Below are 16,870 nucleotides of genomic sequence, written 5' to 3' on the forward strand. Positions count from 1 at the left end.
CAAAAACAATAAAAAGTTTATATAAAACGTCATCATGTTGTAAACCAATCAGGTGTTAATCAGCTGAGAAGCCGGCGTTTCCCAGCATGCTCGGGTCCGCCTGGGTCCGCCTGGCTCTTGCAGTCGGTGAAAAGCAACTGCGCCGCCTGCGTCTCAGAACTGCGGCCGCCTTGCTCTCGTGAGATTTCCGTTGCCCACGTGTGCATGACGTCAGAGCAGTCGGGATCAGTCGCACACAAATCTAACCGGCATGCAAGGGCGCCGATCGCCGGTGATCGATTCTGCGCAGACCTGGCTCATCTCGAAGAGCTATTATCTGTGCTGGATTCAATGAAATTCTCCATTGACTGTGTCTCTTTCTGTGATAGGCTAGTCACAGTGCCAGTCACAACGCCTCTCCTTACACTATTCTATGATAGGTAGTCCAGCGCCCCTCCCTACACTATTCTGTGATTGGCTAATCCCAGCGCCCTCCCTACACACACAGACTCCTTCTGTTGCTGTGTGCCGCTCAACGCACACGGACACGGAGAAGTGAACAGCTCTCTCCCCTTCTCGTCCGCGGGCTTTTTCCGTTAACATTAGGGTTTCTTCAAGCTCAGGTTTGTTTTATACTTCGGTTTGAACTAGTACCTAGTAACCAGGAGACTTCTGGTAACCGTGGGTTTGTTCAGACATAGTGCTTGGTAGAATGCGACTCGTGGCATCTCTGCCGTCGGAGTTTTTTATTTTATTTTTTTGAAACCGCCTGTGGTTCTAACAGTTTTTTAGTGTCTGAAACTTTCTTGCTGTGTGTTATAAAAAAAAAAATAAAGGCATTTGCGGTATAAATGAATAATATTACAAATTAAGATACACACACAAACACATCAACCCCCACCCCCTCTCTCTCTTTGTTTTCTCTCTCCTCTCTCTCTCTCCCTATATATAATTAATCATAAATATATACACTACCGGTCCAAAGTTTGGGGTCACTTAGAAATTTCCATACCACTCCATTATGACAGATCCCAGCGATCTGAGTGGGGGGGCTGATCTTTAATGCAATATCTACATTACCCATTATCACCAACCTTTATTCAATCATCCAAAGGCACATTTGTTTACTAATCTGATATCATTTTAAAACAACTAAAAAACACTGGCAAACCTATTTGCAATGATGTCAGCACATAATGTAATCTGATTACTGCCCTGGTTAAAAAAACAATGCAACTGATCTCAGCTGGGATTCTGTCTACAAGGAGGGCAATGGAATTTCTAAGTGACCCCAAACTTTTGACCGGTATCTACTCACTCACAGGCACAGACACTCACACATACCTGGTGGAAAATAAAAAGAACCATAAAAAAAAAAATGTATCACACTGATAATAGAAAAATTAAAAGTTAAAAATAAAGTTAATATGGAGTATGAAAACCCTTGTTCATTAACATTTACTACTTAATTGCAACCACATTGTTGTTTATTGTTGCAAAATTGTTATATACTGTAGGCCTATATAGTTTGCCATGACAACACCATTGATCTGAATGCTGACTTGTCATGTAAATAGTTTTCTAATCAGCAATAAATATAACAATTCTGATCAACTCATATCAATTGCATGCTTAAATAACATACCGGTAAAGCCCGCACATTTCAAGAGAACCTGACACATTCCGGGTTAAATCTGACCACTTCCGGTTTAGGCCCCGCCCACTCCGAGTACGGTTCCGGAAACAGAAAATACATGTGGTAAACAGATACAGATACAGATATGCTGTACCGCTCATCCCTACTTTAGACCCACAAATGTGCAGTACTTTGGACTGTCTTTGACTTTGAATAACCAAATGATGTTTTCCAAATTTAAGGATGTTTCAGAATCCACACATGCAACGCACAACAGACAGACAACAGTGACAGACAGAGCGTGACGCAACGTGTTTCCCACACATAGACTAATCTGTGGCGGTGGCCACACAATTATTCTTTTAAATGCAGTTTCAAACACACATTTGTTCAGCTGCATGTCCTTTTGCTGCTCTCCTCCGTCTCTCTGTCATTCACAACAACACACACACACACACACACACACACATTTACACAGCTTCCCCTACGTACACACAGCGGCTGTCTCCATGAAAACAGTGTTGCCAGCTCAGCGACTTTTAGAACCCTTAGGACTTTTTTTTCACAAAAGCGACTAGCGGCAAATCTGGCGACTTTCTGTAGAAAACACGGCGACTTTCTGTAAAAAAGTTGCCAGTATTGTCAGCCATACACGCAAAGTATTCTCTCCTGTGGCTGCCGAGTCACCAGTCACCTCTCTCTGAATCTGTTTTGTGAGAGCAGAGGAGCAGCCCCTCCCCTTTCTCCTCATGGCGGCAGCATGCGCACAGTGTGAGGCAGGTAGAAAGGGGAGAAGGGCAGGGTCCGGGGGCCGGTGTAGGTGGAGGAGACAGCGGGAGTCACGGGAGGAAAGACGCCACTGAGCTGGCTGGCTCTGGGCAAGCAGCCTTCTTTGGAATTTCTTATTGTTCTTTTTCCCTGCCTTTGTAGAATTTATTTTTTACTCAAAGACAGGCAGTTAAGTAATATGATAAGGCAAAATAAATTCCTGTACAAATCCTGTATAATTTCCTAGCGCACACACACTCACACACAGTCGGTTCTGGTGGTTGATTAACGCAGAACGTGCTGGATTGCTCTCAAACGGCCGGGTGGGTAGCGCACTACCATGGGTCCATGAGACAATGTCTGATTACTCCACATTTTCATTGGGATATTTTGTGATTACATTCTGAATCTGCCCCGTTCTCTGTTGGTAAATCAGTAAGTTAGTTAGTAGACTATACGGGGGATTTGCATATTAAGTAGTCTGGGGTCCTTCTGTAAGTAATTTGGGATACAATTTGCGTTCTACAAGCAGCAATACTACAGGCTAGGCAATTTTAACGGGCACTGCAATAGTTTTACAATATATGACCATCAGGTCAAAACACTATTGAATAAGGAAAAGAAATGAGATTACCACATGGCCTTCTACATTTCACTTCAGTAGGCTACTAAGTTTTTGAAGAGGAACGTCATGGACTTTAAAGGGGATGTATTATGCCATCTTCAGGTTCATTCTTATTTATTGTTTTTCTACAAAAACATGTTTACACGCTTTGTCTTAAAAAAATGTTTTCCTTCCTGAAAAAAGGCAGTCTGCTTGGATTGGTAAATCAGAGTCTGTGCTCGTTGTGGCGCTGTCACTTACTGTCCGTTGTACAGTACTTTCTGATGTGAAAAATCACCAATAAGGCTTTCTAGCCAAAAACTACACCATGGAACAGGAACGTGATCCAAAATTGTGGAGAATTTAACACCAGCAAATACGTCACAGCTTTTGGTGTTAGCATGAGTTAACGATACATAACATGTAGCAGTGGGTTGATTTAATGGAGTCTAGCAGCACTTTTTTACCTTTTCATAGACAAAAAACTAAAAAACATAAATATTCCAGCAAAATGAATTGTGTAGAAATAACACCTGCCACCAAGGTTACAAGTTCCCTGAGGTTAGCATGTGGCTACAGTGCAGATGACATTAAAGATTTCCGGTCAGACTGAAGCGAGTTTGATGCGACAGAAAAAAAACTGTTTGAGCGAGTGTTCGAAGCTTTTTTTGCTCACAGGGATTACTTTTACATGAGATTACCACACCATTTGAAGCTATGCCATCTTAAATATGAACATCCATATTAAACATTATGGATATTACAGAAAATAAGAAAAAAATAACAGATGATAGCTGAATGTTAGAACATTGTGTCAAATTGGCCGTTATTACTGGGCTATAAAGTGTCGGATTGAGTTCCATCGTGGCGTTAATCTTGACGTTGTTGTTCAGTATTCAGCTCAGAGATTATTGGCTAATGAAATTACTGATTTAGCAGGGGCTTTAACACTTGTAATGCCCTATATCCCAGTCCCTTGAGGATTCCGCAGCCTTTTTTTTAGATTGTGCGGCCCAAAATGCCTGAGGAGCTATTAAAAAAATAGCAATATAAGTTGCGATGTCTTGTATTTTTGAAGTTGCGAGAGACAGTAAAAATTGCAAGGTTTTTTTCAACGTTCTTTTTTACATTCCCCTAACTTTAAAAAACTTTCACAACCATACTATTACTTTAAGGAATTAAATTATATATAGCAGGAACGTATGAACAGGCAAACTTGATGGGATTTCAAACTTGATATACAAATACAAAACAACACAACAAAAAGGTGTAGAGTGCAAAGTAATACTGCAAATGTAGTGTGCAAGATTGGTATGAGAGTTAGTAATGTGTAGGTGAAAAATAGAATTGCTTTAACAAAGATCAAAAAAAAAAAAAAATGAGCCCCATGGTTTTGACGGCTCAGTCCTTCTCAGCTGGCCTAAAAGAAGAAAAAAGTCTGTGGAGAGAAAGTCCGCTGTGGTCGGGTGCAAAATAGGAATGATACATGCGTCGGTGTACAAAGGCAATTGATCTGGGTGCAAGATAGGTCACTAACACTCCCTTATTCAAAATACAAACAATTTGTGATATTGGGCTATAGGCCAAAAATGAGGAAAAACTCCAATAGTCCACTAGGCTGGCTACTAGCTGGGCTAGGTAGTAAAATTGACTTGAATGAGATATGCAAAGTCTCAGACAGCAAAATCTCCTGGGACTCAAAAAACTAGCAAACAATAAGAAATGTGTTGGGGCCACACAGGGTGGCCCATCAGCGGAAGATACAGGCTATTTTATGCCATAATTAAGTTGAAATGCAAAGCAAATGCCATGAAGCTGAGATATTACAGGTTCCATTTAGGGTAATATGAAAACAAACGAGATAGAGTGTGATCTATAGAGCGAGAGCAGGTATTGGTCCCAAGTGGGAGACGGGAGAGCTTTTTCATTGGATGAAGCTCGTTCTCTTTCAGTAGTTCTAATTCAGTGTCATTACACACTTAAACCAAACCGCACACACACACACACACACACACAACAACACACCACAAAACACACCACAGGCTCTCTCATCTTTGTCAGTTCAGTTTCTTTCAAAGATTATTTGCCTCCCTGTGTTTTTCCCACCGGTAGCCTCGAAAAGCTGTACAACAGTTTATTATATCAACAAAGAAGACATTAATATGCTCAAAGAGACAGAATGAAAGGGAGAGGAAGAGGAGGGGTGACAGATAGTGGGATTTCTTTCATCACGCCATCTTTTTTTGGCAGTTCTGTTCTTCTCTTTGTTTTCTCAATTTTTGCAGTTTACACAAATTTGACAGTGCGTAGTTAAGGGGCTTGTGAAAATTTCTAATATGTACGCCCTAAAAAAAAAAAAAAAATCTTAAATAGGCCGAATATAGCTTTTTTCCGTACCACATCTAGTCTTCAGCAGATTGGGCGTCGCTTAGTTGTCATGAGATAGCCAAACTAGATGGGCTCTTAGTTTAAATTAAAAGGCTTGGGAATGGCTATTCAGTGTGTTTTCAACCCTCATCAAGGAGAGAGACATCTAGTGGGCTCAGAAAATGATTCATGAGGCTTCGGTTGGACATAAGAGTATTCAGGCACAGTGGTAGTCTGGCCATCACCAGACAAGCAAGCTCATTGATTGAGAGTGGGCGGGGCTACCCAGTCTAGCACAGCGGCACTCTGAGCTAAATGCTGAGAGTAAAGGTTTTTGTATTTTAAACCACATTGCTTTATTAAAGTGTGTTTGCCCTTGTGATAGATACATGCCGTCTTTGTACACACACACACCACACACACACACCCACACACCACACCACACACACACACACACAGAAAAGTGAAGGAGACAAATCACCCCTCTGGCCTTCACAGCAAGAGAAGCTCTTTGAAGTAGAACCGAAATGTCACCACAACAGTGCTCTGACACACACCCACACACCCACACACACACACCACGCACATACATACCACGGTCCCTCACGAGACTCTTGGGTAGGGAGACAATGGCAAATGTGTCAGCGTGCGTGTGTCTTCAGTGTAAGAGAGCACTCTTAATAGCAAGCTATCCTGATGACAACAGACTGGGGTCAACTGTGCTGGGCTGCGCGGAGTTGTGGTGGGTGTTGAGGAGCGTCGTTTGACTTCTCTCCTTCATGACATGTCTGAGAGTCGAAAACACTCCTAATCACGTCTGAGACCACACACACAACACACCCCCGCCCCGTCACACAGGAAATCACGCACACGCACACACAGTCATGATGCGTGTTGATGGATTGCACCCAGGCCAGGCAGTTTAGATGCTTTCCTTTGTTTCTTGTTTGTTGAACAGATGCTTCTTAATGACACACACAGACAAAACCTGGAGCTGTTCCATTCAAATCCCAGGAAACAGCCATTGTAGATTCACTCATATGAGCTTTTGGTAGCAGAAAAATTTGTGTTCCTTGAACCAGTCGAATGAATGATGGAGTAATTTCACACCAGAAATAACCCTTTAGCTGTAAAACATTAGCTCGGTTCTGTTCTGGCTCCCTTTCCATTCCATCATCATCCTTACTTTGGACATAAAAAGCTGGATGCTGCAGATTGGACCTGAGGTAGATCGTTAATTATAACATAAGGTTGTGGGTGGCACAAGGAGAACAGTTTTCAGCTGTGTAGCCTATTTAAAATGGTAATGATTTACTAATGATCATGTGGTGTCTTTAACCCTTGTGTTGTCTTCCCGTTGACCATTTGTTTTTCTGCGTCAAACTTTGTTGGACGTTTTTGTCACCTGATGTTTTTCCTTTTTCTAAAAAAAAAAAATTCTAATAATTTATTGACGGGACATGTAACATTGTTGTAATTGCACCAGAATAGCCAAAAGGCTATTTTTATCCGTTGTCCCTGGACACATCTTGAATTGTCTCCCTAAAAAAACAATAAGAAGATTACAGTCAACATACAAATGTAAAAAGTAGTGTAAAACGATAAAACTCTTCAAATCCCATTAGAAATACAGTGTACAGTTACTAATACAGTCATTGGGGGGGAAAAAAATAATAAATATACACCATGACACAACAGAGACACAAGTTGTGTTTTTGCGTTTATTCTGTCATTTTGGCTCTTTTTGTTTACATTTGGTTGAAAGAACCCAATTTTTTGATATAGAAATGTTTTGAAATGGGTTACGCTCTCTATTTGAAAGTTTCAGTCTCTTGTGGGTGTGGTAACACACGTAGCACAAGTGTCTGTAATTCTACTTCAGTACCGAAAGTGGTACTTTTGCCATCTCTGCCTGTACATCGCTGCAGCCAGATAAACAGTATCACTGGAGATTTCCAGAGTGTCAAATTACCTTAAAGCTGTTGTGCAACTTTTGACATTAATGAACGTCCGTTACATTCAAGCTACGCACGATCACGGAAAGCTTGTATCTGTGGACGCTCCGACGTTTAGTTTCAGTGTTTGTCATTACTTTAAGATTTAAATTAAATTACAAAACAATCCAGTGAAGTATTTGTTCTCAAGCTGCCTCAACAATGCCATACATATGTATAAAAAAGAATATAGGGAATACATCTAACCATTATATGTGATATAATGAATTCTACAATATCTGGGCCCAGCTTGTCCAACTACCAGCCACGACAGTGAGTATGGGGCGTAGGCAGGTGGTTTAGCTGACTGTGGGGCGTTCCATCCCACTTGGCGTGGTGGGAGATGGGTGGGGCAGCTGACACTTGTAATGAAGCTTCATGAGCTTGTGAAAAATTTTCTTTTTTCTGAGCCCGCTAGATTGTGCAATTCAGTGTGTTTCAACCTATGTTGAACGCCGTCTACTGGGCTCAGAAAATTAAATGGCCACCATACTGGCACGTGACCTGGAGGAAGAGGGGCGTCCCATGCGCTCTGCGGCCAAGGTATAGAGGCAAGGCAGGTTGACAAGGTATACTGCATCCTTGAAAGGGAGCGTGGGTCTTGTTCCTCAGTCACGTCCCATTATTCATCTCGGTTGGGCATCGGGGTGCAGCCCAGAATTACAATACATAACATGTCATTTAGCTGCCATTTTATTCAAGGCAACTTCCATAAAGGCATTCAACCATGAAGGTAGAAACTCCAGACACCAGAATCAAGTGCAAGTGCATAAGCTTCAGAAAGCCAAACTACAGAGAGCTGTACGGTTGCGGAAGGGGACCCAAATGGAGAGCAGGGAGAGCTTAAATAGCTTTATCACAAAACACAGTCAATGAACCAGTATCAACAGAAAGCACAAAAATGTTACAGAATCCCAAAAATTACAAAAGGTCCAGGGAAAAAGATGCACAAAAACTGGGAACAAAGGCGGGGAAAAATCAAGGGAAAAAGCCAAGGAACAGGCAAAATACCGGGAACACTGCGACAGGTGACGTACAGAAAGGCGGACGAACTAGAAGATCTGAAAAGAGACGAGAGAAGCACAGACATTAAATACACGAGGTAACGAGGTAACGAGAGGCAGGTGACAAGAGGGCAGGGAATCAGGTGGGAAACATCAGGTTCACAGAGCGGGAAGACACAGAAGTAAATCTAGAGGCAAGACAAGACAGAAAACAGACTTCAAAATAAAACAGGAAACAGAACAAGCCGACACAGGGGGAACACAAGACACGGACCAACAACACAAGCAGGGGAGAGAACTAACACAAAAAGGAAGGCCAAAAGGGAAAAAAAACACCCAAAACCAAAAAACACCCAAAACCAAAAACCCACCACAACAGGAGCACATATAGTGCAATGAGTAAGTTTTTTTTTTTTTTATTTGGGGGGGGGGGGGGGGTTTTATAGTTTACACCTTTTTACACCTTTTCAAGGTCAAATTAAAGCACCTTAAGAAAATTTCACAGTCATTTTAAAGCTCTTTCCAGCACCTTACACCACCGTAAATTACATACCAACATTTTTAAGAATAAATAATAAGGGTGGTCTGGCTTATTATTAGCATACAATGTAATAGCTAAGCTTTTTGATAAGAATCTTATCACAAATAGGATTTCCCAAACGTTTCCTACAGCCCACGGTTTCACGGAAAAACAGTCACAAAGAAAACAGCATCACTCTTGTGAAGTCTGGGTGCGTTATTTTGGTGCTACCCGAACTGGTTATGTATTCGGTAAGGAATCGCTGCAACTGCAGCTTCAGTTTTAACGTTTATACGATCCAGATCCAGTCTTGTTGTGGCATTACACGGTGTGTAAGGGTGTGTATGTGTGTGGGGGTGTGTGTGTGGTTTCTGTACATAAAGAGACAGAACATATACAGTAATATAAAATGTACATAACGAAATGCACAATATACAAATAAAGAACAATGAGCAAATTATTCTGCAATATACCTAATTGCTATGGTACTAGTTGCTGTGCAAAAACCAGCATGCCGGGATGTAATGGTAATTAACACAATCGAAGGATAGTAAGGCATACAGGGTTCATCATGAGTATTAATATTGGCCACAGTGGCGCTCTAAGAACATAAATGAAAATAATCGCGGATGTGATGACACGCTGAAATGCGCTCGACAAGCAAACAGCAACACCTCGCTTAATGTAGCAACTGTATTAAATCCTCAGCAGGATTGTAATTAAACATATAGAAACACAGTAGTAACTAACATGAGTGTATATTGTGCACTTGTTCTCATAACGCACACGGCAAACACAACATATGATTTACACAGTAGCGTACAACTCAGGAGCAACCGTGCCGTCCGCAGGCAAAATATGAAAAGAACAGGAGCGCGCATTCGCGAAATACGTGAGTCCAAGGCGTGACGTCAGCTCGTCAGTCCAGCGGGAGTTTTTACAGCGCCCCCGGATCATGGGAGACTGCGCAGTAACGGGAAGTCATGCTGGGTAAGGAACGCTGGTACTCACCGTCGGGGCATCCTGGGAGCTCTATAGTTTGGCGATAGGGCGTGTGTTAGAGTTTCCTTTTGATGTCGATCTCTGCGGTGCGTACCTTGCATCGTGCGCTGGGGATGATCGGGGATCGTAACAGGCCATAAACGCCTCGGGTAGTTGTGGACGACCACCATAACGACAGCTCTCACAGGCAGAGTTGTTGTTGAATTCCGCCATTCTGACGTAGTTGGAGACGGGGGATACTGGGGGTGAATGAACCCAGAAGTGGTCAGCAAGTACTGGTGCTGTCGACAGCTGGCGGCGTTCTGTAGATCATGGAGCCATCACACAGCTTGAGGCAGTGAGCATCTGCGCCCCATGAGCAGGAGATTAGGGGTCACAGGATAGGATCCGCAGATCTGATGAAGCATTAGCCTAACGGCTTAGAATTAAGTATTCCCTCAATTTCAATCAGGAGGTTGACAAGAACTCCTAGGGATGACTTGGTCTTTCAGGATGGTTTGGAGAGATGCACTTTACGGATTAATTCCCTTCCCATGTTCCACCAAAGTGTGGTGCCAAAGGGGTGTTAAATATGAAGGTGATGCACTGTGTTGTAACCTTGCCTGAGCGATGGTTCGAGTGCCTCAAACGCCTTGAAGCTCTATCCCCACCACGGAAAGGTGGTGCCTCTGTCGCATAAGATTCAAAGGGTTTCCTCTTCGTGCAACAAACAGCCGGAGAGAGACAAGAGAAAAGAGATGCGGTGTCCATACTAGGCAGTAAGTCAAGGTGAACAACGGGTAGTGAGACACTTGAACACGATGCCCCAACGTTTCTCCTGTCGCCGTCCTATCTGACCATGTATGGGCCGAAACAGTCAACACCGGTTGACACAGAAGGGGGCTTGGTAAGTCGGAGTCGAGCAGTTGGGAAGTCTGCCATTTTAGGGATCACCGGTTACTGCGCCACTTCGACACTCCACACACTGCCGCTGGTGTTTCTTAATGGCTGGCGGTCTATGAGGATCCAATAGGTCTTCATTTCTGCGAAGATCGCTCCGGACGCATGGAGGTAAACGAGCCATCAATCTTCACTACCAGCTGGTAATGTGGTGATTTAGGCGCAAAAAGAACAATAGGATGAACTGCGTCCTCAGGTAGATCCTCAGCTTTACGGAAACGACCTCCAACTGAATAAGGCCTAGAGTCTGGTCGTACTCTGGTGAAAGGGACTGAGACGACTGGTAGGCAGGACAGGGTGAGAATGTTGCAGAGCGTTGATTTCTCTGGAAGCTCTCGCTCTGTGCTCGCCTGAGAAGGACTACCTCAGTCTCCAGTCGGTCTGAAGCAGACATAGGGGTGCGGCGGCCCATGAAGGGACTGGTGAGTAGCCTGTAGCAGGTCAGACAGGTGTTGTACTGTGTTGGGTCAGGAGTAGATGCGTCAAAGGTAGTGAGCTGGCCACAAAATGTGACTTTCCTGAGCTCACCTGTCTTCTGATTTTGCACGTGTGGATAGCTGGCCACTGAGCAGGGATGATCATACAGGAAGTTGGGTCATTCTTCAAGCGGGTAGGTTGACTCAGTGATGTAGTGACTTTCCCTCGGTGATGTCATCCGCGGGTTTGCTCAGAAGGGACGTACCTCCAGCTAGTAGCATCTGTGGAGCTACTGTATTCACCCTAGCGCCGTCCAAACAAACACCTATATAGAGACGGTTGATTGATCCAGCTGAGCACAGTGTAGAGTCTGACCACATTGGTCCGTTGACAGGTTTGGTGAGCTCGGTATGTAGCAGTTTGGCCAGTGTGAGCTCCAGTCAGGCAACACTGAGCTCCAAGCGAGGCATGGAGAGCTGTCTCCGGGGAGCAACACGAGATTGGACATAAACAAATGACACATGCATGTCTTCCTCTCGTCAGCAAGTAGAGTAGCGAAGGATCCGTAAGCCTCTCTGAAGCATCACAGAAAACATGCAAGTCCCAGGAGAGATTCAGGATTGAGCTTCTTGGCATGTAGCACCGAGGCATGTTAATGTGATCGAGGTGAGATACGTCGTTTTCTCCCTGAGTTGCATCAGAGAGAATGCGCAGTGATAGGCTCATCCCAGCCTTGCTCATTCTCCAAAAGACTGGATCAAAACCTTAGCTGCGTGGTGTAGGGGATAATATATCCAGTGGGTCATATTGAGATGCCAGTACTCTGTATACATCCTCAGTGTGGGCTCCGTGGTTAGCTTGGGGTGCTTATACCGAGGGTGTCAGATGGGCAGGGCCACCGGAGAACAGAGTGTTGACTCTGGGGGTCTGCTCTGTCCGCAGTCAACCACAGTCGCAGCCCTTGACCTTGCATCTGGGGGGAGATGAGCGATGACGTCTGGTTGATTACTTGCCCACTGTCTATACAAAGCCACCAGCAGCGAGCAGGCTCTCATCTTTCAATAAGCTGTTTTGCCTGTGATGGAGACTGAAGAGACGTGCAGTTATCTACATAAAAAGCGTTGACAACGGAGTCCAGTACCTCTTGGTAGTCAGAGCGTTGTCCCTGGCATGGCGTGTGTAGTGCGTATATAGCGAGCATGGACAGCAGGCAGTGCAGAAGGGTAGAACCGCCATTCGTAGATATCAGGGCTACGGTCGCTCTCCATATCCGCCCTAGGAAGCGGAGAAGGGGTTGATCTTCAGGAAGGAGCCTGATTTGAGGGAACCCCCGCGGATGTCCCCACTTATGGCGACTGGATGCTCCCTAAACAGGAGTACACCCAGTCGGTATGGACCAAGGTTGTCCGGAAGCAGGATATCATGATGGCAAGTTGCTGGGATTTGAACGAACAGTTGAACTATCGCGGGCCTTCCGTTGTGGGAACAATGTTGGTGAGGAATGTACATGATTTCTCAGATGACTGCCTGGCACACTGATCTTCACAACGTACCCAGCCTACACCAGCTTGTGTATTCCTCTTGTAGACTCTGGCTAATTCTGGGCTGCGGCTAAGCGCCGCTCAGTAGCCTCAGAAGTGCATCACTGCAGCTGGGGGAGGTTGTAACTTGGGTGCTGCTTCTTTGCGTAGAAGGGGTGTAGCGTAGCGGGCAACATCCATCTACTGTGACCCGATGGATTTGCTCTCCAGCGTGTTGATAGCTGCCTGGTCTTGCTTGGAACGTGCAGCTTCCTTTCGGATCTGATGGAAGTGTGTCGATCTGCCAAAGCCTTCAACATGTGATGCAGGTCTTGAGCAGGAGACAGGAATGCTGTGTGCAAGCAGGAACTTATCTGGTGGGGGGTTCGGTAGGAAGTTAGTAGGTCCTGATAGCCCGCACACAATGTGGATATGGGCAACCGGGCCACTGGAGGTCCCATCTGCACAGGGCATACGGAGTGATTAGATGGGGATAGTCAGAACACAATGAGGAGCATGGGCTGTAGCACTATTGAATCCATGTATCGGTACTCCACTCAGATGGTCATACTTCTTGAGGGACTCGCGTGGACATGACTGAGCGCGAGACTCAGATATCTGCAGTAAAGGCATGGGGGTGTGGTATATCACTGTGTGTGGTCCTGGGATGGACACTCGAAGATACAGACGCACTTTAAGCCTGCACGACATCCTGTCGAATGGTTCTAAGAGGCAACACTTTTTTCTTGGAGAGACCAATGATGTTTGGCAGCGCTTGGAAGAATAATGGTTCGTCTAGAGCCGTCATCCAGTACGGCGTTGTGAGTTAGGGTTTGTCTCATTGTGAAGCTGAAAAGGTACTACTTTCAGCAGGACACGACTGAGAGTGGCTAGCCTGGCCCACATACACCATACTGGAGGTGGTGCTAACTGGTGAGAGCTCTGATTGGCTTTGAGTGCAACCTCATGTAGGACAATAAGTGTTGCTCATTGAGGTGGAGCATGGTTTCTTTAAGGTAATGTCTCCGGTTGTGTCCCGTCCACATCTCCCACATTTTCCTTCTCCTTTATCCAGAGCCTTCTCCGCTGTGTTGGCTTAGTGAATTTCAGAACAGGCACTGAGGTAGGGTTCCTGATTGGAACAGTAGGGGCAGTATGGCTTAAAACGCTCTCGCTTCTTAGAGGGGGACAGACCTGGCCTTGGATGGGCTCTGGATGTTCATGGTATAAGGGGGCTCAGAAGTCTCTGATCGGTTGGTGATGTAACGTTAGCGGTCTTGACGTCTTGGGCACTTGTTACCTGTCCTTACGCTCTATGTGTGCAGGTTCCATCCTGGATGCTTCAGTACTCTCCTTGAACTGTAAGGCTTGTGCTTTTTCTCAACCACACAGCAAAGTCGGGAGTGTGTATGTACTATCGGTGGACACTGTGTACCTGAGAATGCAGTACTCAGCGAGCGGTCTCTGTAGCTGACAGGCAGCTTCCTAGAAGAGTGTCTAAGATGAGAAACACATCTCAGTGTCGGCACTGGGGAGGGACCCCCATAGTGCCTGCACCCACCCAGGTACTAACAGTATGATAGGAAGTCTCAAAGGTGTGCATCACTGGCTTGATAGGAGGGGGGTTGAGAATGGATTTCAGCTCTCCTGGACAAGTTGGCGTGGCTGGCCAGTTGTTCTAAGGCTGCAGGCGATAGTGTATGGGGGTAGATCGTTCACATACCTCTTCGCCACCTGGGTTAAGCGTTGGTAGTTTAGGGTCCAGGAGCACCTGATATTAAACCTGTAGATGCTTGTGTGGGCCGAGCACATGCCAATCCTTTCTTCAGCATTATGAGTCGCACTTCCTTGCAGTACTGAAGGGGGTAATTCAGCTTTGGATGCCATATGAAGAAGCGAGGCCATTTCAGGATGTGACATCGTAGGGCCTGCTGGTGATGATGAGGTACAACGGGTCTGCGTCCGCAGTGGTTGCACTGATGGATGTTGCGCATATGGCGGGTAACACAACCCAGCTGGGATAGGAGGATAAGCAGGGTAGGATGGTACTGTAAGACAACGGGCGGAGGAGGTTGTGTGGATACTGAGGAGGGCTTAGGAGGCTGGAGCGGAGGCCGGAGCATGTCGGGCTGGGAAGCGGAGCCTGATGTAGAACGACTGTGGCACAGACCGTTGAGCAGAACAGGATCCAACAGGAAGAAGCGAAGGCAGAGAGGTGTGGTGAGCAGGTGGCAGCAAAATCCTAAGCTACCTGTGACTGGACGTATGAGCTGGAGGGTATAAGTGATTGGCCTTGTCCATGTGGTCCTCACCGTCTGGGATGGCGTGAGGTTCGGCTGCGTGCCAAGGAACCAACAGGGGCTGACTGCTGCAGAGGCTCTTTGACAACCTAAGGTGTATTCCCAGGGACGTGAAACTGAAAGCCGACCAGTGACCCAACGGGCTGCGCCTAACTCTAGCCGAGGCAGGCTGGAGTACTGTTGAGGATACGAGGGTAATGAAAGTGGATAAGCTGGGCAGCTTTGCGGGGAAGGCATGTGTTTCGCACTGCCACCTTGTAATCGAGTTCTCCAACTGTTTACTCATGTCCTATAACGGATTCGAGGCGCTGAAATCGTTCCTCCTCACGGATCTGGAGTCTTGGTCAGGCGTGGCGAGGGTCAACTGAGCTCGTTCACTACACAGTCCACTCTCCGTACCCTGAGTTGGGATCCTTGAATGGCGGAAGCTGTTTAGCTGGTAGCCAAGCTCGTAGTCGCAAGGTACTGTGGGGAAAATAATACAATGACTGAGGGGTGATGAACAGGGCACTCAGGAACGGCCACGTAAAAGCTGGCTTAAAGTATATACTGAATTAACCAAAGACTAAATAAGAGTGGTGAGTATGGGACATATATACATATTGCTTTGCAGTGGGGGGTACACGCTAGGAGGAACGAGAACAGGAGGGCATCTTAGTCATAAGCTACAGTGAGCCAGAAGAGGAGATGTGAGGCCCAGGACACTGAAGTTCGAGGACGGTCTGATAACTCAGAGAACAGGACTAAAATAAGAAGGGAGTGAACATAGCTGTCTTGGGAAGTAAATGATAACTGAAAATAATAGGACAGGCAAGCGGAAGAGGCAGAGCAGGGATTGACCCAGCAACAGGTATAGCTGACCAACTAGGCCACAAGGGGGACCAATATAACCCTGAGCACGCTATGTAAGTGCCTTTTTGGGAACTCTGTACTAGAAAGTTTCCAGCAGGTCGTGCATGTAGATGCTCGGAAACGCATTTCACGTTGACCACAAGAATAAACGCTGTGTTATTCATCCTGGAGTCAGTTGTCAGTTTTATAGAAGGCTTCTCCAACAAATTTGGCGACCCCCGACGTGGATAACGTAATTGGACAGGAGAATCCAACGGACCTTGGCATTGTGTCCACGGTCGGTCAGGTCACGCACAACCGGACTGACATCCCGCAGCCGTGAAGGGGCTGTGACTGAGCGGCGATACTGCGATTCGTTGGTGTGATCACTGAGAGGCTCTCACAAAAAAGGTAAGCAGAAGCCTGTTAAAATCAAAATTCTGTTATTGGCTGAAACTAAATTGATGTGATCACTTCACACTGTCGTAAGTGTTGTTTAAGCGAAAAGTATTGATTGAATGTGCGTAATTAAAGGGATATAAACAGTGAAATGTTGGGGCATGTGAGTGATAAACAGGAAAAAAACAGGAGAGTGTAGAGAATTGTTTGATAATACGGGGTGGCGGTAGGAGAGGAAAAGGACAAATAGTCAGAGAAAAATACGTCGGGTTGACGAGGTAGGAGGGGAATGCGAAGGACGATAGTTCAGATGAGTGATTGTGATAATGCACCTTGGTTCTGTGTTGAACTCCTGAAAAAAGAGTTGCAGTTTAAACAGAGGTCAAGCGCCCCTCCCCTACACTATTCTGTGATTGGCTAATCCCAGCGCCCCTCCCTACACACACAGACTCCTTCTGTTGCTGTGTGCCGCTCAATCGCACACGGGACACGGAGAAGTGAACAGCTCTCTCCCCTTCTCGTCCGCGGGGCTTTTTCCGTTAACATTTAGGGTTTCTTCAAGCTTCAGGTTTGTTTTATACTTCGGTTTG

At 45.6% G+C, this 16,870-nt stretch overlaps 1 long non-coding RNA gene across 1 annotated transcript in view; it reads left to right on the plus strand.

Annotated features, from left to right (window-relative positions):
• Positions 1-4,439: 4,439 nt before the first annotated feature.
• The window catches only part of LOC116696955 (uncharacterized), a 19,879-nt gene continuing 7,448 nt past the window's right edge, over positions 4,440-16,870 (plus strand). The window contains exons 1-2 of the long non-coding RNA XR_004333868.1: positions 4,440-4,515; positions 9,922-9,924. This is a non-coding gene — a long non-coding RNA (uncharacterized LOC116696955). The remainder of the gene's footprint in view (positions 4,516-9,921; positions 9,925-16,870) is intronic.

This window comes from Etheostoma spectabile, chromosome 10 (assembly GCF_008692095.1).
Source record: "Etheostoma spectabile isolate EspeVRDwgs_2016 chromosome 10, UIUC_Espe_1.0, whole genome shotgun sequence".
NCBI classification, from domain to species: Eukaryota; Metazoa; Chordata; class Actinopteri; order Perciformes; family Percidae; genus Etheostoma; species Etheostoma spectabile.